At 43.5% G+C, this 25,475-nt stretch overlaps 1 pseudogene across 1 annotated transcript in view; it reads right to left on the bottom strand.

Moving 5' to 3' along the window:
• The window catches only part of LOC110532966 (dedicator of cytokinesis protein 11-like), a 92,084-nt pseudogene that overhangs the window by 51,877 nt on the left and 14,732 nt on the right, over window positions 1-25,475 (bottom strand). The window contains exons 10-29 of the transcript XR_016483550.1: window positions 25,164-25,420; window positions 21,370-21,496; window positions 20,932-21,014; window positions 17,995-18,117; window positions 17,762-17,838; window positions 17,299-17,477; window positions 17,003-17,068; window positions 15,590-15,682; window positions 14,617-14,740; window positions 14,354-14,475; window positions 11,585-11,668; window positions 11,403-11,492; window positions 11,048-11,200; window positions 10,754-10,823; window positions 10,197-10,307; window positions 9,528-9,599; window positions 8,666-8,812; window positions 8,211-8,298; window positions 6,895-7,005; window positions 1,055-1,226 (exon numbers count right to left, since the gene is read on the bottom strand). The product of XR_016483550.1 is annotated as a dedicator of cytokinesis protein 11-like (transcript). The remainder of the gene's footprint in view (window positions 1-1,054; window positions 1,227-6,894; window positions 7,006-8,210; window positions 8,299-8,665; window positions 8,813-9,527; window positions 9,600-10,196; window positions 10,308-10,753; window positions 10,824-11,047; window positions 11,201-11,402; window positions 11,493-11,584; window positions 11,669-14,353; window positions 14,476-14,616; window positions 14,741-15,589; window positions 15,683-17,002; window positions 17,069-17,298; window positions 17,478-17,761; window positions 17,839-17,994; window positions 18,118-20,931; window positions 21,015-21,369; window positions 21,497-25,163; window positions 25,421-25,475) is intronic.

The raw sequence follows: 25,475 nt of genomic DNA, 5'->3' as shown, positions 1-25,475 counted from the left end.
GGAGCTAACTACAAAATAAGTGGCAATGTGCTTGACTAACACATGAACTGTGCAACTTAGTAGGGCGCTGTAGATTCCAACAGGCCACTATACATGATCAAAGTGATTGATAGGTGGTATTCAGCAGTGAGAAAAGTATGCATTATTTACTTTGAAGAACTACAAAATAGTGTTTTTGTCAGACAGCATAAGGCAGCAGCTCTATAGAGATGAGACCCTGAATAAAATAATAAAGTCATCTAATAAAACAAATGTAATATACACAACAACTGAAGTATTTTACTAAAGTAAAGTAAAGTGAATAAATGATGGTTAGTAAGTGATAAGCAGTAATGGACAGTCACTACCATCATGGGACTTTTATTCATTGTTTTATTCTGTATCTACTGTATTATGAGAGGTACACTATTCGAAAGCTGGCCTTTATCGCAAAGCTTGGCTACCAGTGACTATTTGCATCTACAAGGCTGATACAGTATGGATTTGCATAACAGACGACTTTCTTATCTTGATTCAGGAGAGACAGTGAACACTCCTCACTCCAGGAGCTAACTACAAAATAATAGTGGCATAACTACAAAATAATAGTGGCATAACTACAAAATAATAGTGGCAATGTGCTTGACTAACACATACAATTGAGGAAAATGTATTTGGAAAACAGTTAATTCCCCTTTTTTTCTGTGCCCTTTTTCCTTATACATCAGTGTATTAATGGACGAAGTGGAGAGCTACCATCCAGCTCGAGGGAGGAAAATAGTATGACTACAGGGGGGGGGGCAGGCTGGAGCGGTAAGCTAGAGATATTTCTCCTTGCCCAAGTTGTTTTCATTGGCTCAGCTCCAACTTCAGATGGATGAGTCAAAAACCACAATGTGCCAAATAGAATCCTACTGTTGCGTAATTTGGGTTGTTTTTCTTACAGGCGTGCTTTGACGTCAAATTGCATGTATGGTACGCAAAATGCGTGCAGGTTGGCAGGTCTGCCGTCACCCCCTCACCTCATTCTGGGTGTAGCTGTCTGTCTGTCTGTCTGTCTCCACTTCCTCCTCACCTTGTCCTGGGTGTAACGGTCATCCATGGCGTGTTTGATAAGCAGGTTCTTCAGCACGGCCACTGCTAGCTGTCTGACCTCTGCAGGGCCTCGGCCACCTCCCTAAGCAGCAGACCCACCAGGAAGTGGTTCTTACAGTACTCCTCCGTCAGCGCAGACTCCAGGCTATGGTCTGGGGTCAATGGTCAACATGGTTAGGTCATGTCCTTAATCACAGCCTATTTCCTGGCCAAAAGCAGTGCACTACAGTGAGCTCCAAAAGTATTGGGATAGTGACACATGTTTTGTTGTTTTGGCTCAGTACTCCAGAACTTTGGATTTTATACAATGACTATAAAGTTAAAGTGCAGAGTGTCAACTTAATTTAAAGCGCAGACTTTCATCCATATCCATGAACTGTTTAGAAATTACAGCACATTTTGTACACAGTCCCCCTATTTTAGGGAACCAAAAATATTGGAACAAATTCATGTGTATTAAAGTAGTAAAGCTTGTAGTATTTGGTCCAATATTCATAGCACACAATGATTTTTAAAAATGATTTTTATTTTACCTTTATTTAACTAAGCAAGTCAGTTAAGAACAAATTCTTATTTTCAATGACGGCCTAGGAACAGTGGGTTAACTGCCTGTTCAGGGGCAGAACGACAGATTTGTACCTTGTCAGCTCGGGGGTTTGAACTTGCTAGTCCAACGCTCTAACCACTAGGCTACCCTGCCACCCCACATCAAGCTTGTGCATCTAGAAACTAGTTGGATTTTGTTTGTTTTGGTTGTGTTTCACATTATTTTGTAGTCAATAGAAAATAAAGTAGTGTGTCATTTTGGAGCAATTTTTATTGTAAATAACAATATAATATGTTTCTAAACACATCTACATTATTGTGGATGCTACCACGATTACGGATAATCCTGAATAAACTGTCAATAATGATGAGTGAGAAAGTTAGAGGCATAAATATCATACCCCCCCCAAAGATAACCTCCCCTGTTATTGAAATGATGAGAGGTTAGAATGTCTTGGGGGTATGATCTATGTGCGTCTGTAACTTTCTCATTCATCATTATTCACGATTCATTCAGGACTATCTGTAATCATGGTAGAATACACATGAATGCAGAAGTGTTCAGAAACATATTCTATTCTTATTTACACAAACAAATTACCCCAAAATGACACAATGCATTCTTTGCCATTCATTTCTAATTTACCACAAAATAATTCGAAACACAACCAAAACAAACAGTAAATGCATCCAACTAATTTGTAGATTCACCAAGCTTGATGTAGTCACTGCGTGCTATGAATATGTGACCAAGCACTACACTTTTGTATAAAAAGAGCTGTGATTTCTGAACTGTTCACCTGATATGGATGAAAATTCCCTCAAATTAAAGCTGACATTCTGCACTTTAACCTCATAGTAATTGTATAATTTCAAATCCGAAGTACAGAGCCAAATCAAAGAATATGTCACCGTCCCAATACCCAATGTGATGCACTACATAGGAAACACACACGGGTACTAGCAACAGGTGCAGTCTGCCCTGCTTAAATATATAGGGGCGCATCTATGATTTCAATCAACCAATCTCTTTAACATGCGACTGAATGGTAGCATTCAAGTGACATGGTAGATATCCTGTTTCACTCATGGAATGACATGCCTGACAAATTACAGGGAGAAATGCGACAACATCACATGTTGAACACATGGACTCTGCAACATTTTTCTCCAATGCAAAACACCACCACCTTCTAACCAGGGAAATCAGAGAAAGGGATTATGTTCACAAATCTGAAACACCACCACCTTCTAACCAGTGAAATCAGAGAAAGGGATTATGTTCACAAATCTGAAACACCACCACCTTCTAACCAGGGAAATCAGAGAAAGGGATTATGTTCACAAATCTGAAACACCACCACCTTCTAACCAGGGAAATCAGAGAAAGGGATTATGTTCACAAATCTGAAACACCACCACCTTCTAACCAGGGAAACACCACCACCTTCTAACCAGGGAAAGCAGAGAAACACCTATGAGACCATGAACACTTTCTACATGTAATTGTATAATATGTTTTGATGTACAGTACTAGTCAAAAGTTTGGACACACCTACTCATTCAAGGGTTTTTCTTTATTTTGACTATTTTCTACCTTGGAGAATAATAGTGAATAAATCAAAACTATGAAATAACACATATGGTATCATGTAGTAAAATATATTTGATATTCTTAAAAGTAGCCACCCTTTGCCTTGATGACAGCTTTGGACACTATTGGCATTCTTTCAACCAGCTTCATGAGGTAGTCAAATGGAATGCATTTAACAGGTGTGCCTTGTTAAGAGTTAATTTGTGGAATATCATTCCTTCTTAATGCGTTTGAGACAATCAGTTGTGTTGTGACAAGGTAGGGGTGGTATATAGAAGATGGTCTTTTACCAAATAGGGCTAAGTCCATATCATGGCAAGAACAGCTCAAATAAGCAAAGATACATTTTGATACTGTTAACCATGAGATTCTCATCACAAAATTGTCCAAGTTAAACTTTTCCCCCCAATGCCTTGAGATGGATGAAATCATACATTGAAGGCAGAACTCAGTGTGTCAGAGTGAGCAATGAGCTGTCGCTCACTCTTAGCTATGATGTGGGCGTGCCCCAAGGGTCAATACTGGGGCCCCTCCTGTTCAGCCTGTACGTTAATGATCTGCCTTCTGTCTGTACTGGGTCTGAAGTTCAAATGTATGCAGATGATACAGTGACATATGTGCATGCAAAGAGCAAACAACAAGCTGCATGAGAACTCACTACTGTAATGGTCCAGGTTACAAAGTGGGACAGTGACTCGTGTTTGCATCTCAATGTGAAAAAACTGTTTGCATGTTCTTCACAAAGAGGGCAACAGATGCTACTGAGCCAGGGGAGAAGCTCCAGGTGGTATCTGATTTTAAGTACCTTGGCATCATACTCGATTCCAACCTCTCTTTTAAAAAGCATGTGAAAAAACAAATTCAAAATAACCAAATTCAACCTAGCTAATTTCCGATTTATACGAAATTGTTTGACTACAGAGGTAGTAAAACTGTACTTCAAATCTATGATACTCCCCCACTTAACATACTGCTTGACTAGTTGGGCCCAAACTTGCTGTACAACATTAAAACCTATTCAGTCTGTCTACAAACAGGCTCTCAAAGTGCTTGATAGGAAGCCCAATAGCCATCATCACTGTTACATCCTCAGAAAGCATTGGCTCCTGAGTTGGGAAAATCTTGTGCAATACACCAACGCATGTCTTGTATTCAAGATCCTAAATGGCCTGGCTCCCCCTCCACTCAGTATTTTTGTTAAACAGAAAACCCAAACATATGGTAGCAGACCCACAAGGTCTGCCATGAGAGGTGACTGTATAGTTCCCCTAAGGAAAAGCACATTTAGTAAATTCACTTTCTCTGTGAGAGCTTCCCATGTCTGGAATACACTGCCATCAGACACACATACCTCCACCACATATCACACTTTCACAAAATGCTTGAATTTTTTTGATTTGTGAACATAATCCCTAGCTGTGTATTGTCGCTTTCCATGTTGTCTATAGCTTGTGAGGTGTGTTGCTTTTGTTGCTTTTATGAATTTTGTCTTTCTGCTTTTTGTTCTATGTTGCTCTGTCTGTATGCTATGTCTTGCTTGTCCTATGTTGCTCTGCGTGTGCTCACTGCTCAATGATTGTCTATATTGTAATTGTTTTTAATAACCTGCCCAGAGACTGCGGTTGAAAATTAGCCGGCTGGCTAAAACCGGCACTTCTACTGAAACATTGATTAATGTGCACTGTCCCTGTTAAAATCTAATCAAACTCAAATGACAGCATCATTAATTTAAGACAATCCATACAATTTCAAGAACAAGCGCAGTTGCAAAAACCATCAAGCGCTATGATGAAACTGGCTCACCCAGAGTTACCTCTGCTGCAGAGGATAAGTTCAATAGAGTTAACTCAGATTGCAGCCCAAATAAATGCTTCACAGAGTTCAAGTAACAGACACATCTCAACATCAACTGTTCAGAAGAGACAGCGTGAATCAGGCCTTCATGGTCGAATTGCTACAAAGAAACCACTACTAAACGACACCAATAAGAAGAGACTTGCTTGGGCCAAGAAACACGAGCAATGGACATTAGACTGGTGGAAATCTGTCCTTTGGTCTGCTGAGTCCAAATGTGAGATTTTTGGTTCCAATATCCATTTCTTTGTGAGACGCAGAGTAGGTGAACGGATGATCTCCGCATGTGTGGTTCCCACCGTGAAGCATGGAGGAGGTGGTGTGGGGTTGCTTTGCTGGTGACACTATCTGTGATTTATTTAGAATTCAAGGCACACTTAACCAGCATGGCTACCACAGCATTCTGCAGCAATACATTATCCGACTGGTTTGCGCTTAGTGGGACTATCATTTGTTTTTCAACAGGACAATGACCCAACACACCTCCAGGCTGTGTAAGGGCTATTTGACCAAGAAGGAGAGTGATGGAGTCCAGCATCAGATGGCCTGGCCTTCACAAATCACCCGACCTCAACCCAATTGAGATGGTTTGGGATGAGTTGGACTAGAATGAAGGAAAAGCAGCCAACAAGAGAGAAGAGAGGAAGGGAGAGAGAGAAAATGGAAGAGAGGAATAGAGAGAGAATGTATGGCAGCAGTCCCTCATGCAGCGGCAGCAATAAATACTCTCCCCTCGTCTGAAATCATCAGTCAAAACATCAAACAGAGAAAAGTAATTAGATTTCCTCGTTCAAAGACAGCAAGTGTGACAATCTCCAGGCCACAACAAAACATTGGTCCAAGCAGGCGGTTCGGATTTTAGCAATCATGAAGAGTTTAGGAGTTTCCTGGATAGAAGGAGGTAGCAGAAGTGGGTTAGTTGCATGCCGACTCAGTTGCATGCCGACTCAAACATGGCACCTACTGTGCCAAAAAGCTCCGTCGCGTACGAAATAAAATCTGACAACCACAAGCAAAACAAGAGGGAGGAGAAACAAATGAGTAAAATAAATGAACATAGCATGCAGTACTATTACAATAATATACTGTGGCTTTGGTAAATATCATTCATATAATTAATTTAACAACCCCCCTTTTGCTAGACTCCACATGGTCTGCTCTGTATTAGACTTGATCCTCAAGGGTCCTTGTACTGCAAGTACATTTTTTCCATCAGTTACATTAATTGATACATTAAAGGGGAAATTCACCACTTTTCAAACTCATATTGAGGATGAATATAAGGTTGAAAAGTGGTGAAGTTTCCCTTTAAGTGACCAGGGAGAAAGGAAAACCAGCACAAACTGCAGAACAAGGCCTGAGTTATGCACCTCAGTAATAGATGGTTGTGTGTGGCACGCCTAGAAATGAGAATGAACAGAACGGACTTGGAAGCTCTAACCCTGGCAATTGACTGGTACTGTATACTCACAATGGCTGTCTGGTATTGGGATGCAAGCATGTCCATGGTATTTTGGAATGTTCTATCAACGGATGCTGGATTGCCATGGCAATGTAGAATGTTCATTCAAATGATGCTAACTGATGTGGCTCATGCAATGGAATTGATTTTTTCTAATGCCAGTTGAGTTGACTCAACAAATCACAGCACAGATTAACGGGTACACTTCCTGACTTGCCTTCTAGGCATGGGTACACTCAAAATGGATGCCAATCCACCCACTATGTCATCATTGACTTGAATGGTGACTCCCTTTCTATTCATACTTATTTCTATGGTGGCTGATATAACAGAGAAGCATGGCGTGAGATTAGGAGCCCCTTACCCTGTACTCTCTGCAGCTTGGTGCGGCCGAAGGCCATGGGCAGGTTGAGGGGATGTAGTGCTCGTGGTTACACACCGTCATCAAGAAGTCAAACTTCATCTCTGTCAAGACCTGTCAGTCAACAAACCGCTCTAGCGTTACAAAACAACTCCTAAGACAACACCCAGTTACTGTAATTTAATTATGCCAATGTGCTTTCATCAATTGAAAACCCTTAATCTATTTTATGAGAATTTATAATATTCTTGTTTGCATAAAATAGACGCAGACCAGTCTTTCAATAATAGGTAACAGAATTTATTCTCGGAGCGCGCTGACACTTAACCACGAGCAACAGTTTATATACAGATCATGACGTCATTTCATTGCTTTAACAGAATCCCCTCCTCTCGACCGGGACAAAGTGAGGTGAAAAGTTCATTCTAACTTACTAACACACTCCTAGGTAACTTTTGACCCCTCAACATTATCGATCACCACTGAGCTGACAGTTCTAATTAACAGAAAACCTAGGAGTTTCTGTAGGTTCAACGCTAGGTTAACGACCTTATGTGTTTACACAGTCCCCAACCCATTTGTTTCTTCCTAGTTGGAATGGTGTTCATTAACTTTAATTACTCCTTGTCCGTGTCTTACAATCCCTTCTTATGAACTCATATTGTTAATCAGATATAATAAAACAGAGTATAAGTTTTACTTAGTTACAGTTCCATTTAAAATGATTTGTTCAGTCATTTAATCATCATTTTACCAACACACACGTACTGGAACTTAAGATGACCAGAAACAAATGGTTTATTTTCATCCTACAAATGATTGAGATTGGGATTGAAAATCATCCCAGAGACAAAACATTGTAGAGCCACCGGCAATCGGAGGGTTAATAAAAAAAATGGATGTACACGTTGATTTTTATTTGTTAGTCAAATATGGGAAGGCTGATAATATAGTGTTGATCAAATGTGTAGGCATGTTGAAGGACTGCTAGAGGCTTTTTATTATACCTGCCAGGGTCATACTGTGTTATGTTATGGTAGTCAGCTGTGTAGCCTGTTTAATTATACTATTACCATTCATGATCCCTTATAGCACGCTCTTATTTTCTATGTAGGGCACATTTCCCACAGTCAATGTGCATCTACTGTCTATAGAAGCCTGTACAGCAGGCTGTTTTAGTTCCCAAGTTGCATTAATGATACATGATCAACAATAGCAGAAAGGTTATTGTACAGGACCTATATAATACACGTGTATATAATAAAATGATCAACAATTTAAGAGGTACTGTGGTTGGCACTGTTGTTGGTGTCGAGTACCTTGGGGTCTTTGAGTGTGAAGGCACACATGTATGTAGTCGTTGACCAGGCTGAAGACATAGCCTCTGTTCATAAAGGTCAGACAGCGCTATGGAGACAAACACAGATCAGGGCATTGAGAAGACCAGGGCTAACCAACTAAGCACACCAAGGACATCTTTCACATACAACACCTCACTTACACGTACACTGAATTCCCCACACATTATCACTAGTTTCAGAAGGGAGTTTGGTCTTCAACGAAGACCTCAATATCAACAGTATTCCTTTTTCAGAACAGCAATAGTGTGTTTTGTATTATGTCCGTCCATTAGCGTATGGTTCAGGTACTGTAATGTATGGGGGCAAGTAGTGTATGGTTCAGGTACTGTAGTGTATGGGGGCCTGTAGTGTATGGTTCAGGCAATGTATGGGGGCTTGTAGTGTATGGTTCAGGTAATGTATGGGGGCCTGACCTTGATGAAGCCAGCCAGGCTGAGGTTGACACAGCGGGCCTCCTCTGGGATCTCAACATGGCGGATGGTGATGTGAGGCATGATGGACAACAGCAAGGACTGGAGAACCTGGTGGAAACTGTCTGGAAACCTCTGGGCACGGGGCATCTGGTAGGACACAACACGCTCATTAATAGATGTCGACAAGATGGTGACCCGGGGCATGTGAACCTCTGGGCCGAGCGACAATTCAGTTCAATAAGGGCTGAACCATAACTTGGGGGAAGGCAATTTTCCAATTGAGCTCAATGGATGTTCTATGGGTATAAAGTGTGTGGATTTGTGGTTCTGATTCGCCCCAACTACAGATAAACAAATCGTATATTAACCAATAGGATGGGAGGAAGGAGCAACTGTGCTCTTCTGGTCATTGAGAAATAGATTTCTTTCACCATAGCTGGATGCCTAAGAGATGAAACATGACTCACTAAAATGTGCACAACTTGTAAAATCCTCAAATGTACTAGTAAATATTATGCAACCTTAGTTAATAAGGCAGTAAAGGCTTCAGTCTTAATTTTACTGGGCCTGTTTCTAAACAGTTGCCAAGATAGGAGTACAAGCAGGAATATCCTTATCACCAACTGAACTTTGCATATCTGTAGAATGAGGAAGTGTTCATTGCCACATTTTTTGCAGTGAGGAAAGAGTGTGTGAAATGTAACACTGCAGCGCCACATGATAAATATTTGCATAGAAAGAATGCTAACTGTTCCCCTCCACCTGAGGGCTTGTCAGGGATGGCTGTTTTGTGTGGGTGTGTGCACTATTTTCGATGTGGGACACAAGATAAACCCCTATTCAGAATAGAACATGCACCGACCTTGATCCTGTTGCCCTCCTGGAGGTACTGGGCCACGGATTTGGCCATTGTCTAAAAGAAGAACCAATAATACTAGAAAAGAAGAAGAGGGACAGAAAAGTTGGACCTACTGCTCAATTGTGAAACATTTAGATAGCGTCCCGATTGCCACCCTATTACTTCATAGTGCACTACCTTGGGCCAGAGGCCTGCATAATGCCCTTGTCAAAAGTAGTGCACTATAAAGGGAATGCGATGCCATTAGGGATGCATCCTTCCTAAGAAAGATCATATCAACAGTCTGACAACATCAAAAAACATCAATGGGTTCTATAATATGGCCTTTATAATACCGGCTTCGTGTGCAAGAATCCTGGGTGTACTGACAATAGAAAGCTGCGCAAAAGTAATTGTTTCGAAAACATGGTGGGCTGTCAAAACATGCTTATTAGCGACACAAGAATGTAAGGAATCCACTTTCCCTTTCAAGGAACAAGTGGCTGGTTCAGTTGCATGTGCTGCAGTGATACCTGCTGGTCAGTATGGGAATTTACATGTTTTGCTTGAACGTAACAAGTAAAAAAGTGTGTGCATGCTGCTGTTCCTGCAAAAGCTAATGGGGATGTAAACACACACACACACACACACACACACACACACACACACACACACACACACACACACACACACCTTGAGCAGCTTGTTGCTGGTGTTGAAATCTGCTGTCTGTTTGAGGATGGCTGTAACTGCGGTGGCCAGGACTTCATGAGTGGTCCCAGAGTTCCCAGACACAAACACATACTGGGGACACAACACAGAAATAGGTATTAATACACAACCTTCACATTATCACTTTCCATGGTATGTTGAACATTATCCCAAATGAGAAATGAATGAACTTGAAGTAACTTTCAACTGAAAATGCATTACGCATCTTTACATTCATCAGTAAGGCAAGGATCAGGCATTGATTCTGCTCATTAAATGTAAACTTTATTTAACTAGGCAAATCAGTTAAGAACAAATTCTTATTTACAATGACGGCCTACCCCGGACAACACTGGTCAATTGTGCGCCGCCCTATGGGACTCCAAATCACAGCCGGTTGTGATACAGCCTGGATTCAAACCTGGGTGTCTGTAGTGACCCCTCTAGCACTGAGATGCAGTGCCTTAGACCGCAGCGCCATTCGGGAGCCCCAAAATGATTATTGACTGTCGTGTGTGTATAATGCCTGACGTTTTTACCTTCAGAAAAGAGCGCAGGTAGTTTTCCAGTCCTTCCTCATGGCACTGGGAAACGACGTGTATAATCACACTGAAGAGTTAGAATATTATGGTTACTTTCCTCAACCTACATCCATTAACACATTTCAAATAACCTCGTCCCAAATCTGTTTGTGCCGTTTAGCAAACTCCTGTACAGTGACTGTTGTGTTATATTTGACAACCGAAAAAAAGGCCTTTTCAAATCAATTGACTTATAACTCACATTCACAACTCTGACTATGTCTAGGTCACTATTTCATGGGGTCAGATCATGATAACGTCATAGGGTCAGGGGTCAAGACTCGGGTGGAGTTGACAGCGATTTCTTGAGCTTCTTTGGTTGCCGTGGTGAGCACCTCAAAACGGCTGCATCAGCACAGTGGGGAGGAATTGAATGTTCACCTGAGCCTCCATGGCATGCAGGCACTAGGGAAGGGAGGGAAGTAGGGAGAGAGATGGCGAGAAAGAGAGAAAGGGTTGTGAGTGAGAGAGAGAGACAAAGAGAGAGAGAGAGAGAGAGCATGACCTGCAGGAAATTAAGTTAAAATTTATGAGGGTTGAAGTCAGAGAGACAGCAATACCAAGTGATAGCATAAATGAGGCTTCACAACAGAAGTGTCTCTCTCACCTTAAGATACTTGATGAGTTCTGCTGGGTTGCCCTCTGAGGAGGACCTCATCAGCTGGCAGTGCTGGAAGAACTTGTGGAGGTGCAGATCCTAGACAGAGAAATACAGAACACAGATGTCTTATGGTGTTTGTTACAATAGCTTTAACAAGTTGTTTTAATGTTGGAAGGTAGAAGACATACTTCAGGGTATATTGTTGAAGCTACATTGGTCTTCACTTTGAAAAGTGGCTTGCTGTTTTCTACCCATTTTATATCTGGCGCTGGCTGCAAGGAGAAAAAAACAAATGTCATTTCAGTATCCTGCATTTTTCAATAACTCATAGTGTGCAGGGGTGTAATGGTTCACCAAAGCCAAGGTTCGGTACGTATTGCGTTTTGGAGTGAGGGTTTGGTTTCGGTACAGCGGGAAAAATAAATGCCATTCATAATGTTCCTGGCATTCCCATTCTGATGCACGTGGGAGGTGGGAATTTAGCAGTTGTGAAGTCATAAATACCAGTTGGATGCATTCATCTAAATTTGAAATTTGTTGAGAAATGCAGACAGGCTAATGGCCAACAAGCTGTGTCAAATATGAACCAAAAGTACAGCTATCACGCTTGTAAACAAGTATAGTGTTAAAAAAAAAAAACATTAATAAATTGCTCTTCATAAATAATGTTTTGTTGTTGCATTAAACTGCCAAAAATACTGTAATAGAGGCAATTTCCTTAGTAGGTGAGGTCAGAGGTCACCATGTGGGAAAGCGGGTGCTTGGGATGTTATGGTGCATTCAAGACAACTGGGAACTCTGGAAAAAAATGAGGTCAAATCATGACTGTGATCTTCAGGTCGGAAAGTCGGCTCTCTAAAAGGTTGGAATTCCGAGTGTGATGACCGGTCATAAAGATCCCAGTCGTATGAGTTAAATTCCTAATTCCCACTTGGTTACGAATGCACCATGACACTGCCTCCTTCAGATGTCACCAGAGAGGCCAAAACTCCATCCTACCAAAACAGGCTGACATTTCAGGCGGTCTTTTCAAACAGCTCTTACACTAAAAGGTCATTAGCATCATTTTCCAAATATCACAGAATTATCAAAACCTCAGTATGTAAATATATATAAAACACAGGAAAATATGTATTTTCACTGCATTGGGTCTTGAAGTAAGCGCCCAATGGTGCATTGGCCAATTAATTAAAAACTTTTGCATTGGTTTGCTTATATAGAGATGGTACTACCCGTTTGCTGAAATGGGTAAAAGAAGGAGGTTATTAACGTTGCTCGAGCACTTTCATGAGGTGCTGAAACCCCCTATTCTCAACCACAGAGAACGGGTGCATATCTGCGGCTATAAACCAGACTGTAAAAAATAGCCTACCTATCGCTCCTGTAATTTCTTTGGCCAGGTCAGAATCAGCTGCCAAGGGCTGCTTGAATGCAGAGGGGAGACGATATTATTTCTTTGCGTTTCCATCTTGCTCTGTTATACTAGGGTGATGTCAGTGTAAATGTGGCAACATACTGTTAATGTTTCATCCACCACTCTCTGTCCATCGCTGTAGTAATCTACTGGGAAGACAAAATGTTTCTCCTCTGGAGATTTAAACGATGGAGGATCCTCCAAGTCTGGTCCATCAACTCCACCACTCGACATTGTACAGAACTAAAAGAAACGTCCCTTTTTCAGGACCCTCTTTCAAAGATAACTCGTAAAAATCCAAATAACTTCACAGATCTTCATTGTAAAGGGTTTAAACACTGTTTCCCATGCTTGTTCAATGAACCATGAACATGCACCCGTGTAACGGTTGTTAAGACACTAACAGCTTACAGATGATAGGCAATTAAGGTCACAGTTATGAAAACCTAGGAACACTAAAGAGGCCTTTCTACTGACTCTGAAAAACACCAAAAGAAAGATGCCCAGGGTCCCTGCTCATCTGTGTGAACGTGCCTTAGGCATGCTGCAAGGAGGACTGCAGATGTTGCCAGGGCAATAAATTGCAATGTCCGTACTGTGAGACACTGAAGACAGCGGTACAGGGAGACAGGATGGACAGCTGATCGTCCTCGCGTCCCCGAACATAACACCTGGGGGACAGGTACAGGATGGCAACAACAACTGCCAGAGTTACACCAGGAACGCACACAATAGGCTGAGAGAGGCTGGACTGAGGGCTTGTAGGCCTGTTGTAAGGCAGGTCCTCACCAGACATCACCGGCAACAACGTCGCCTATGGGCACAAACCCACCATCGCTGGACCATCAGGACTGGCAAAGAGTGCTCTTCACTGACGAGTCACTGTTTTGTCTCACCAGGGGTGATGGTCGGATTCGGGGTTATCGTCGAAGGAATGAGCGTTACACCGAGGTCTGTACTCTGGAGCGGGATCGATTTGGTGGTGGAGGGTCCGTCATAGTCTGGGGCGGTGTGTCACAGCATCATCGGACTAAGCTTGTTGTCATTTCAGGCGATCTCAATGCTGTGCGTTACAGGGAAGACATTATCCTCCCTCATGTGGTACCCTTCCTGCAGGCTCATCCCGTTTCTTTTTTTGCTGAGTTTAGTTCCCGGCTGCGCCTCACAAAAAGACAATTTGAAATGCATCAATTAAGATTCAAACTTTTATTACAACGTGCAAAGATGCTGCAGTCGTTTTAATGGAATAGCCTGAAATTGGGTTTTACTCAAGAGGCACAGGCCTACAACGCAGTGTAAACATAGCCTATTGGCCTACTGTTTGATTTTGTATTTTTTTTAAAATGTATTCATTCGGGTTCAGTGCGGACAAAACCGAGGTCCCCGTACCAAATACGTGTACCATTACACCCCTAATAGTTTTTCATAATATCGTTCTCCAAATGTTTTAATCAATGTCATCTCAGTCATATGCCACTAGCATACAAGCAGGAGAAACCTCTTCCCTGACCCCAGGTTCTCTCCAGTGTCCAGAGGGTTGTACCTTCTTGGCATCCTGGGTCTTGTCATACAGGTATCCAGGGGGCAGGGTGGCAGACACAGGCAGCTGTAGCTCTATAGACTGCATCCTGCCATCTTTCAACAGAGGGGCCCAGGAGTAGCCCACTGTTACAGAGAGAGGTGGACGTCTAAGGTAATGGAGGTAGATGGTAGATACACACACTCAAGACAAATACACTAAACAGACACACACACACCCTCAAAAAAAAAAACACACATTCACACACAGACCGCTCCTAGTCTTACCCAGGGACTGGACTCCCTCTCTCTTCTTGGTGCTGGTCTTGGTACTGATCTCACAGCTGATGTGGTAGACGGTAAAGAGGATGTGATGTTTCTCATGAACATGGACGGGCAGCTCAATCTTTACCTGTATAGGTAGGGAAACAATCAGTCATTAATATTAGTGATAATGTTCATAGGAACCCAATCAAAAGTATGAAGATGTATGCACTCACTACTGTAAGCCGCTCTGGATAAGAGCATCTGCTAAATGACAAAAATGTACAATTTTAAACAATTTGGTCAAAAAGCTCAATTCTTCCTGCTCTCCCCACAAGGGGGCAGTAACAGTGAGTAGTATAATGTTCAGTCTGCCTGCACGTGCGCTCTGCTTCACAGGAAATAACACAGACAGCCCATGGCATAGTATTAAACTAACGTCAATTCTCAGTATGACTTGATCATGTGTCAACATCAATAGTGCTGTCCTTTCACTTGTTGAAGCCTCATTACTCACTGGAACTCATTTAGTTAACTATTCAGCAAGGCATGGGGTATTGGTCCAGGAATTGGTCACTGGAGAGTAAAGAAAAGGGGGGGCTTGGATGGTGAGGGTGTGTGGAGTCTAATCCATATACCAAACACAAGATGCCCCCGCTCCCGTGGGTCTGAGATAGTCTCCTGTCCTCACATCTCCCTCCCTTTTCCCTGGCCAGGGAGGCTCTGGTGGGTGTCTGACTAGCCCAGTGTGAGGCAGAGTTACAGGATTAACCCGGAAATAACTGGTGGACTGGACTTCAGTAGAATACTGTACTGTAGACCGACCATGTTTTAAATAGGCTTTAAAAACACCAACTGCTCAACTCCTTCACCTATAGTGAAGCTTTGACAAGACATGATGCATTGTTCAAACTCAACTGTTTAACTGTTTTGTAGACGTGAACCATGGGAGGGGGGGCTTGGCAGGTCAGGTTTATTGAGCAAGGGTCTCACTCACCTCGTCATAGAACTCAGGGTTCTGGTTGTGGTGGAGGACGGCCGCACAGGCACTGGTGGTGAAGAGTGTCTCCCCTGGCTTTCCGTAGATACACTGAAACACACACACATACATTATTAGTCATCTACTGCTCATCCTTCGATGTTAGGGTATGCCAGTGAGTAAGTCTACAGCAATCTTTGAGCACTGATAATAACTAGACAGAAATGGTTTCAAAGAACTGTATAATCACATCTAAAATACAACGCTAGCCTCTCATGGCAGAACTTGCAACACAAGCAAACATCATTATGAACAATGGTGAAAACTAGCTGTTCACCAGTGTCAGTTAGAGGTGAGATTTGAGTTAATGAAAGGAGAACTCTCTCACGCCAGGCTAAACTGGCGTGAGAGACCAAGCAGAACCAGGGGAGGGAAGGAGGAGGGGCAAGCTGAGTTGCCTAAGCCCATGCATGTGATGTGGCTTTGTGAATACATGCCCTGAAGTCAACCTGTTTGGAAGTCCAGGCAGAGGTCTAGATAATTGACCCTGATATGGCAGACACAGTGAGGAGGAGAGGGGGATTCGTTTGGAACGGTAATTAGGACATTGATTACTTTGGTCATTCCTCATTACTGTAGAGAGGAGAGGCAGAGCCTCGGGCTAGGTCCCAAATGGCATCCTATTCCCTAAGTAGGGCACAGCGTTTGAGCAGCTCTGGTGAAAAGTAGTGTCAGAAGTAAGGCACTACCCTGGGAATAGGGTGCCATTTGCGACACAGCCTATGAGAGCGGTGGAGGTCCTCTGAAAGAACAGAGTGAGCAGAGCTCAAATGAACAGCTCAGTCGAGGGAAGAGGCAGTTTCAGATCACATGATTATGGGTTGTGCACCAGCATGGAAAAAGTTGTGCATTTAGAAGCCCTGTTCCTGCGGCAACAACATGTGAAAGTGCGGTGATTACACAGTGATGCTGAGGACCCTTTCCCTGGCTAGAAGGACTGGAATCTCCAGCATGGAGTCTTATCTTCAGAGTGGGGTGAGAGTACAGAAAAGACCAGCACAGCAACAAACAACTAAAACAGGCAGAACTTAGGTCTACAGTATGGTACTGTAAATGCTAGCTTCCTAAACCATTGGCTATCATTCCATCTAAAAAACAATTATTTAGCCGTTTGATGGAGGTTTCCCCCCAGAAATATTCTATGTGTGTGGATGTTGCTCAATGTGTGAGTGAGTGAGTAAGTGATCTCATTAGTTCTCCTTGCCAGCTGTAATAACTGGCTTAGGTCAGAGTTTTTTTCTCTCCTCTAATTTTTGGCAACCACTCTGCCACTCCACTGAGTTGGACTTTATCAGCAGTTTGTCTTCTTTCCTAGGGACTCCCAGTTATTTTCACAACCTCACACACCTCTCATCCAAAACAAACACTCACCTTTAGAGGGGCCGCGCCTTCTTCGTCCGAGTCTCTGAACTGCACACACACCGCTACGTTTCTTGCCTGGAATGATAAAAGACACTTCAGTCAACACAATAACTCCCCCAGGAAGGAGGACAGTCAAGAAGTAGTGAGCTGTAAACACAATAACCAACTGCCCTCAATGCTTGCAAGTCAGTTTGGTGTTGCTATTTCCACACTGATGACTAAAACCATCTCCCTCTCTCTCTCGCTTTCCCTCTCCCCTTCCTCCCTCCCTCTCACTCCCTCCCTCCCTCCCTCTTCTCCCCCACCTTGGCAAAGCTCTTCTGGTTGTCGTATTTCAGCTAAAGGGGATAGACATACAGGTGGTTCTTGAAGACAGTGAAGGGGTACTTGGCCTCCTCAGGGAGAAACTCCTCGATCTCCACAGAGACCCTCTCACACTCCTCCTCAAAGGGCTTGAATGGGATGTAGGACGAGGTCACCGTGTCTGAGGAAGAAGAAGGGAGGACATTAGAGCAATCGATGTTAGAATGTCTTAAGTAGCTGTTATAAAGGCTTTATAAATGCATAAATAAGTGGGGGGGCAAGATTAAAGTGCTCATTAGTGCAACTAATCAATATACCTCGTCATCAACCATAATCAACTAATTCAATTAACCACTAACACTTTGACTTATCATTCAATCTAATGTAAACGACAGGCTAAATCAACAGTAGTTAAGGCAAATGTTTGAATATGGATGGTGTACATATCTGAATAAAACTACCCACTTGAGAGGTCTGGAGGCACACATTCGATGGTGACATTTAGTTGTCCAGGGATAGTCTGCAGCTTGCTCTTCTCTGGCCTAAAGGGTGAACGTGCATGACACAGTCAAAGCACTAGAAAACCAGCCTGCAGTGCAAACAGACACTAGGATACCGACTGACATATAGCGCAACCAGCACGCCAAGCCACCTACAGTGTACTGTCACAGCCATCATAGGTCTTATTGATGACTCACTTCCTGAAGTCAGCCAGCATCTTGATGAGGTCATCGGTGGAGATCTTGCTGCTGTCCTGGCGATAGAGAGGAGAGAACTTCCCGTCCATGTCCAGACTGCCCTGGGCATCATTAAACACCTGCCTGGAGAACAACAGACACAGACAGGATCATATTTACTGTGTAAAAGCACAGGAGGCTGGAGTCACCTTAAAGGGCTCGTGGTAATAGCTGAGGCGGAATAGCGTGGAATGGTGTCAAATACATCAAACACATGATTTCCATGTGTTTGATGTCATTTCATTCGCTCCGTTTCAGCCATTATTAAGAGACGTCCTCCCCTCAGCAGACTCCACTGTGTAAAACGCACTCATATTTACCTTGGTGTGAAGAGGATGTGCACCGTACAGGAACACCTTAGATGCAAATAAATGATCATCACACTGTCTCAATGTAAACATTATAGTGACAAGCTAAACTACTTCTATGCTCGCTTCGAGGCAAATAACACTGACACATACATGAGAGCACTAGCTGTTCCGGACGACTGTGTGATCACGCTCTCCGCAGCCGATGTGAGTAAGACCTTTAAACAGATCAACATTCACAAGGCCGCAGGGCCAGACGGATTACCAGGACGTGTACCTGCGAGCATGCGCTGACGAACTGACAAGTGTCTTCACTGACATTTTCAACCTCTCCCTGTCTGAGTCTGTAATACCAACATGTTTTAAGCCGAATACCATAGTCTCTGTGCCCAAGAACGCTATGGTAACCTGCCTAAATGACTACCGACCCATAGCACTCACGTCTGTAGCCACAAAGTGCTTTGAAAGGCTGGTCATAGCTCACATCTGTCAGGATTTGGCCAGGGTTGTTCCGGATTTGGTCACTAGATGCCCCCATTGTGCTTTTTGACCCTTTTGTTTTCCCTGGTTCCCAGTTAATATTTGTACCTGTGCCTCGTTTCCCTCGATTGTATTTAAACCCTTAGTTTTCCTCAGTTCTTTGCTCTGTGTTTGAATGTTAGCACCCAGCCCCAGTGATGCTGTGAACATTTGTTGCTCCAGTTGGACTCTCTTGTGGTACTCTGTTTTTGTTCTTGTTTATTTATTTTTTGATTATCTTTTGAGGCTTTTTTCTGCTGTACATACCACCTTGTGGATTTACCTTTTTGACTTTGAGGATTACCTTTGTTCTCTTGGAATTACTTTTGACGTTGTGGACTTATATTTTTGCCTGAACTTTCCTTTTACTTTATTAAAACACCGTCTCAAGTACTGCTGTGTCTGCTTCATCTTCTGGGTTCTGCCGACTATTCGTGGCTCAGTTTGCTAAGTGACTGTTTCTCACACCGGAGACCCGGATTCGTAACCGGGTCCTGACAACAACACCATTATCCCAGAAACCCTAGACCCACTATAATTTGCATAACGCCTCAACAGATCCACAGATGATGCAATCTCTATTGCACTCCACACTGCCCTTTCCCACCTGGACAAAAGGAACACCTATGTGAGAATGCTATTCATTGACTACAGCTCAGCATTCAACAACATAGTGCCCTCAAAGCTCTAAGCTATCACTAAGCTAAGGACCCTGGGACTAATCACCTCTCTCTGCAACTGCATCCTGGACTTCCTGACGGGCCGCACCCTGGTGGTAAAGGTAGTTAACACATCTGCCACGCTGATCCTCAACACCGGGACCCCTCAGGGGTGCGTGCTCAGTCCCCTCCTGTACTTCCTGTTCACTCATGACTGCATGGCCAGGCACGACTCCAACACCATCATTAAGTTTGCTGATGACACAACAGTGGTAGACCTGATCACCGACAACGAAGAGACAGCCTATAGGGAGTTGGTCAGAGACCTGACTGTGTGGTGCCAGGACCACAACCTCTCCCTCAACGTGATCAAGACAAAGGAGATGAGCACACCCCCATTCTCATCGATGGGGCTGTAGTGGAGCAGGTTGAGCGCTTCAAGTTCCTTGGTGACCACATCACCAACAAACTAACATGGTCCAAGCACACCAAGATAGTCGTGAAGAGGGCACGACAAAACCTATTCCCCCCTCAGGAGACTGAAAAGATTTGGCATGGGTCCTCTGATCCTCAAAAGGTTATCCAGCTGCATCCTTGAGAGCATCTTGACTGGTTGCATGACTGCCTGGTATGGCAACTGCTCAACCTCTGACTGCAAGGCACTACAGAGGGTAGTGCGTATGGCCCAGTATATCACTGGGGCAAAGCTTCCTGCCATCCAGTACATCTATACCAGGCAGTGTCAGAGGAAGGCCCTAAAAATTGTCAAAGACTCAGCCACCCTAGTCATAGACTGCTCTCTCTGCTACCGCATGGCAAGCGGTGCCGGAGTGCCAAGTCTAGGTCCAAGAGGCTTTTAAACAGCTTCTACCCCAAAGCCATAAGACTCCTGAACATCTAATCAAATGGCTTCCCAGACTATTTGCATTTCCCTCCCCCTTTTACGCCGCTGCTACTCTCTGTTGTTATCATCTATACATAGTCACTTTAATAACTCTACCTACATGTACATATTACCTCAACTAACCGGTGCCAACTAACTAACTAACCGGTGACTCTGTACCAGTACCCCCCTGTATATAGTCTCGCTATTGTTATTTTACTGCTGCTCTTTAATTACTTGTTACTTTTATTTCTTCTTATTACGAATATATATATTTTTAAACTGCATTGTTGGTTAGGGGCTCGTAAGTAAACATTCCACTCTAAGGCCAACCTGTTGTATTCGAGGGCATTTGACTAATAACATTGTAATTGATTTGTTTCACTTCTTATTATATTGGATACATTACATTAGTGTAGGAGAGCACATTGAGATTGTGGTGGGTACATTCTATTCATCTGCCGTATGATAGCACAACGTGAGTTGGTAGTGTGCATGAGTTAAAATCTGTGTAAAATCTGTGTCTTACTTGGCAGCCCAGGCGAAGGGCATCTTATACTGGCCCAGGCGCTGACACGTCTGCTTGGCAGCCTTCAGAACCTTCTGGGCTGTCTGGAGGGGAACACAATGAGTCCAATGTATAGGTGATAACACAGGCTTTATGATTTATAATAGTGGAACAGCAACTCAATTGATCATGATGGAACTGAGACCAAAATAGGAAGCAATTCAATTTAAAAAGACACTTTAAAAAGTAGCTCTAGAACCATTGGTTTTGGGGGGGGTTATGTAAGTCCTATCTCTGACACATGGTCTGATAATAGCAATAGCAGTAATATGGTTGAGAGAGGCACGAAGGAAAGGACCTTGTTGACGTCTGAAGCGGCAAACAGACACACGCACACACACACACACGCACCACATGCACACACGTGTAGACACACGCGCACCACATGCACAGACAAACCTTGTTGATGTCTGAGGTCTTGATTGATGTAGGGCTCAGCACAGTGTGTAATGCCATTCTGTAGGACCTTCTCCATTCTGGCCACCAGGAAAATATCAGCATGGGGGTTGGTCACTGAGAAGATACCCTAGAGGAGAGGGACAGAGGGATGATGGTTTAAGACTGTATCTAATATACCCTAGATGAGAAGACAGATGGAGGGAGGAGGATGAGGCTGTTAAACATGATGCATACCTTAGTGGTGGAAAACATTGCTATTAAACTTCAGGCAGGGAAGTGGCTGGCTGGCTGTCGTTTGTGGTTGAAGTTATAGAGGAAACCCAAACAGAACTCAAACTATTATGGGGTCAGTGATATGAAGCCAACCGTGGATCTTACAGTGTCATGTGCGAGCACAAACACACACACACACACACACAAAACCATGATATTCCTGGGAGTGGTGGCACAGTAAGAGTGGAGTTCTTGAGACATGAATGGGACATTTGGATCAGTAACTATACATCAGCTGTGACATGAGTTCCATTCAAATGCTCTAGCTGTGGCTTGGCTAATGACAGTACGGCATGGCCTAGCTAATGTCTGCTACCACAACACAGTTACATGGGCGACACCCTTAAAACGACACTTTATTCACAATATAAATATGTCTAAAGCTGGCGGAAGTAAGTCTGCCAATGCCAGTACCAGAGAGATGGGACATTAATAAGGGACCTGACTAAGGGGAGCCTGCCAGTATCAGTACCTGTACCAGTACCAGTACCAGTACCACACCTTAACTACGGTTGTGCTGCTGCTATTGACCGATGCAGTAGAGAGAGTTGAGGGTTTAAGGAGGCTGTCCTTGGACTACACCCAAACAGCACCTCAATTTCACTGTGATCTGCTGGCCTCCGTGTCTATAATCAGACTGCCTATTTCTGCGATTACTATCTATTTCTCGGTGTCCTGTTAGACTTCGCTAGGTCCACACGCACAAACTGGGCAAGAGCTCCATTTCCAGTTCCATTTTTTGTGTCATCAGCATGCATTGTTTGACCAATGAGAGTGAGGATGACCATTGTCTTGATTGATTCTATTCTGTTTGATGCTCTGTTCTTCATTCTGTTTCTGGGTCTAGATGTTATCCACAGTGATTTCCCATTGTTTCCATTTCACAGGGTATTCTGCAGTCGTGTTCCATCCACCCTTGCCTATGTTCTTGCTGTTATGTTTCAAGTCTAGGGGTGGGAGGTTCAGAACTGTAGTGGTCTGATTGTGTACTGTGATTTACTGCCGGGCACCGTCAGTATTGCTCCTGTGTAATGCTGTTAATGGGCCCAGCAGGAGTGTGTGAGTGTGTGAGTGTTATGACTTGAAAACTGTTTTGGTAAATAGCATGGTCTACAGATGTCACGACTTCATCCGAAGTCGGTCCCTCTCCTTGCTCGGGCGACGTTCGGCGGTTGACGTCACCGGTCTTCTAGCCATCGCCAATCCACCTTTCATTATCAATTTGTCTTGTCTTCCCACACACCTGGTTTCAATTCCATCAATTACATGTTGTGTATTTAACCCTCTGTTCCCCCCCATGTCATTGCCCGGTATTGTTTTTTTGTAAGTGCTTGTGCACCTTATGTCTGGTGTGTGTGGGGTTGTGTACCCATGTATTGATTGTTCTGTTTTCCGGTGGTTTTTATTATTAAACTGCGCAGTTGGAAACACAGTTTTTGCTCTCCTGCATCTGACTTCTATGCCACCAGTACGCACCCCTTACAACAGCTTATCATGAGGTATCCTACCTTAAACGAGCAGAACCCAGAGACATTCCTTAATATTAGAGATTGCGCACCAGCTGTTGTTAACAAAGAGACACCCCCCCCCTGGAGCTTATCGGACGTTACCGTTCTGTCCTGCCGATGCACAGCAAACCCGGCTAACTGTATTTTATCCATGTGCTTGTTCAGACATAACTCCGGGAAGCATAGTAAAGTACAGTTTTTCATGTCCCTTTGATAGGATCGTCTCAAACAGAGCTCGTCCAGCTTATTCTCCGGTGATTACACGTTTGCCAATAGAACAGAGGGTAGAGGCGGTCTGTCCACTCGCCAACGTAGTCTTGTCAGGTATCCCGCACGCTGGCCTCTATAACGCCACCTCTTCCTTCATCATATGTCAGGGATTTGGGCCTGGTCCGGGTCACCATCGCCAATTTGTTTCATCCCACTTGATTTTATGTTGAGCAGGATAGCAGTCTACACGATAAATAACTTGTAATATTGGAAGTAACCATCTGGATGTCACCGTGATACAGTCTACACTACTCAATGGGTAGAGTTTGTGCTGCAAGCCAACAACAACACAGTGTCACAGTGTCCTTCACTACGGCATTAACGTCTAACGTTATATTTTAGTACAAAAAATAGAAACAATTAATGAAAAAAAAAACTATGATTCTGAACACTCACAAGTCACAACTTTTTCCTCGCTCAAGTTTCTAGCTTCAAGCAGTAAACTAGCTGGCTGGGAAGGGTTAATTAAGATGACTGACTGAACCAAATCCACTCGACTAGCCTCTCCCTGGTTTCAGAAAGGAGCAAGAAAGTTTCATCACTCAGAAAGGGACCCAAACGCACGGATGCCTGGCCGTCGTGTTGAGTCAGCAGTTTTAGTGTTCATATCATGTAATTCTACTCATTTTGCAATGTGGCGTGGTTTTAGAGCTTAGTTCTTGCACGGTGGCGAGAAATGTTTGCAGTTTTGACACCTGAGTGAGACTGACAAAGAAAATATCAAATGGGGGCCCCCCGGGCTCGAATTCGACCGTAATTACCACAGGTTTAGATAGCTGGCCGCTAGACTAACTTACTTATCAAAATGTGTTTTGCTGACATGTGCTAATTAAGTGACTGACATAAGAGAAAAACTGCTGATGCACAACCAAGTTTCAAAATGGCACCTTGTGTATTCTACCTTGTAAGTTGAGACGCCGACTGCGTTTATCAGAGGGTCTTCAAAAGGGAAGACTCTTCCCTGTCTCATCAACTGAAAACCTAAAAGATGGAATCTGTATTAAGTGAAACAGCCCACTGTTTGCCCCCAGCGCCTTTGTATCGTCACGTCTACTCCCGCTCCGGCGCTCGACATCACCGGTCTAAGCACAGGTCCTGGCAACCCATCTTTATGTACACCTGGCAACCATCATTACGCACACCTGCGTCTCATCATCAGTCACACCTGGACTTCATTACTCACTTGATTATTTACTCTTTGTATAGCACTCTGTTATCAGTCATCAGGTAGTATTGTTAATGTTTCTCTGTCAGACGCTTCTCTTGTTTTGTATCGCTCCATGTTCGCTATCATTAAACTCACTAACTGCACCTGCTTCCTGACTCCCTGCGTCTATGTAACAGTTATTGTTTTTGTCTTGTTGTTGAAAGGGAGGAGAAACGGAGAAGAGAAGCCTCCGGCAGCGTGGTGAAAGCTAATTGCAGTATATATTTTGTTCTATCTATCAAGCCGTAATGATGTCAAATAGGGTTCGTTGTTTGCAGTAACCTCTTTGTTGTTGTAACATCCCAAACGGTCGTGGCAGTTTCACTAATTAAGAATTTCACCTTAATGTATTTATATCAAATAAGGGAGAGACAGACTACATTTCTAATCTTGGGAGTCTGTGATCCCACCATAATTTCTACAGAAACACAAGCATGATTTAGCCTACTCATATGTGTGTGCGTGTTTAAACAAATCTCAACACAACACAAGCCAACACACAGGGTATAGGGCAGGTAAGGTCACTATGGTCCTACCTGAGTAGGGGAACGCAGCAGAGACTCAGACAACCTCTGTAGAATGGGCAGACCATTCCCATTCCCTGCATCACTGTTCACTCCTCCATTCACTCCTCCACCACCTCCCTCTGATGTAGGGGAGAGTTGGGAGGTGTCGGTCAGCATCTCTCGTACACAGGGGGGGGGGGGGGGTTGAGGTCCACATGGAAGTCAGAGGAGATCTTACAGCTCTTAGACACATCAAACAGAGCCAGGCTGATGAAGAACGGCTCCACCTGGATAACAGAGGTAGATGGGAAAGGGAGTGTGTGTGTGTGGGAGAGCGTGTCT

Source organism: Oncorhynchus mykiss, chromosome 9, assembly GCF_057628025.1.
Source record: "Oncorhynchus mykiss isolate SJ-2025 chromosome 9, ASM5762802v1, whole genome shotgun sequence".
NCBI classification, from domain to species: Eukaryota; Metazoa; Chordata; class Actinopteri; order Salmoniformes; family Salmonidae; genus Oncorhynchus; species Oncorhynchus mykiss.
Note: the sequence above shows the minus strand (reverse complement) of the source record. Positions and strands in the feature narration are given on the sequence as shown.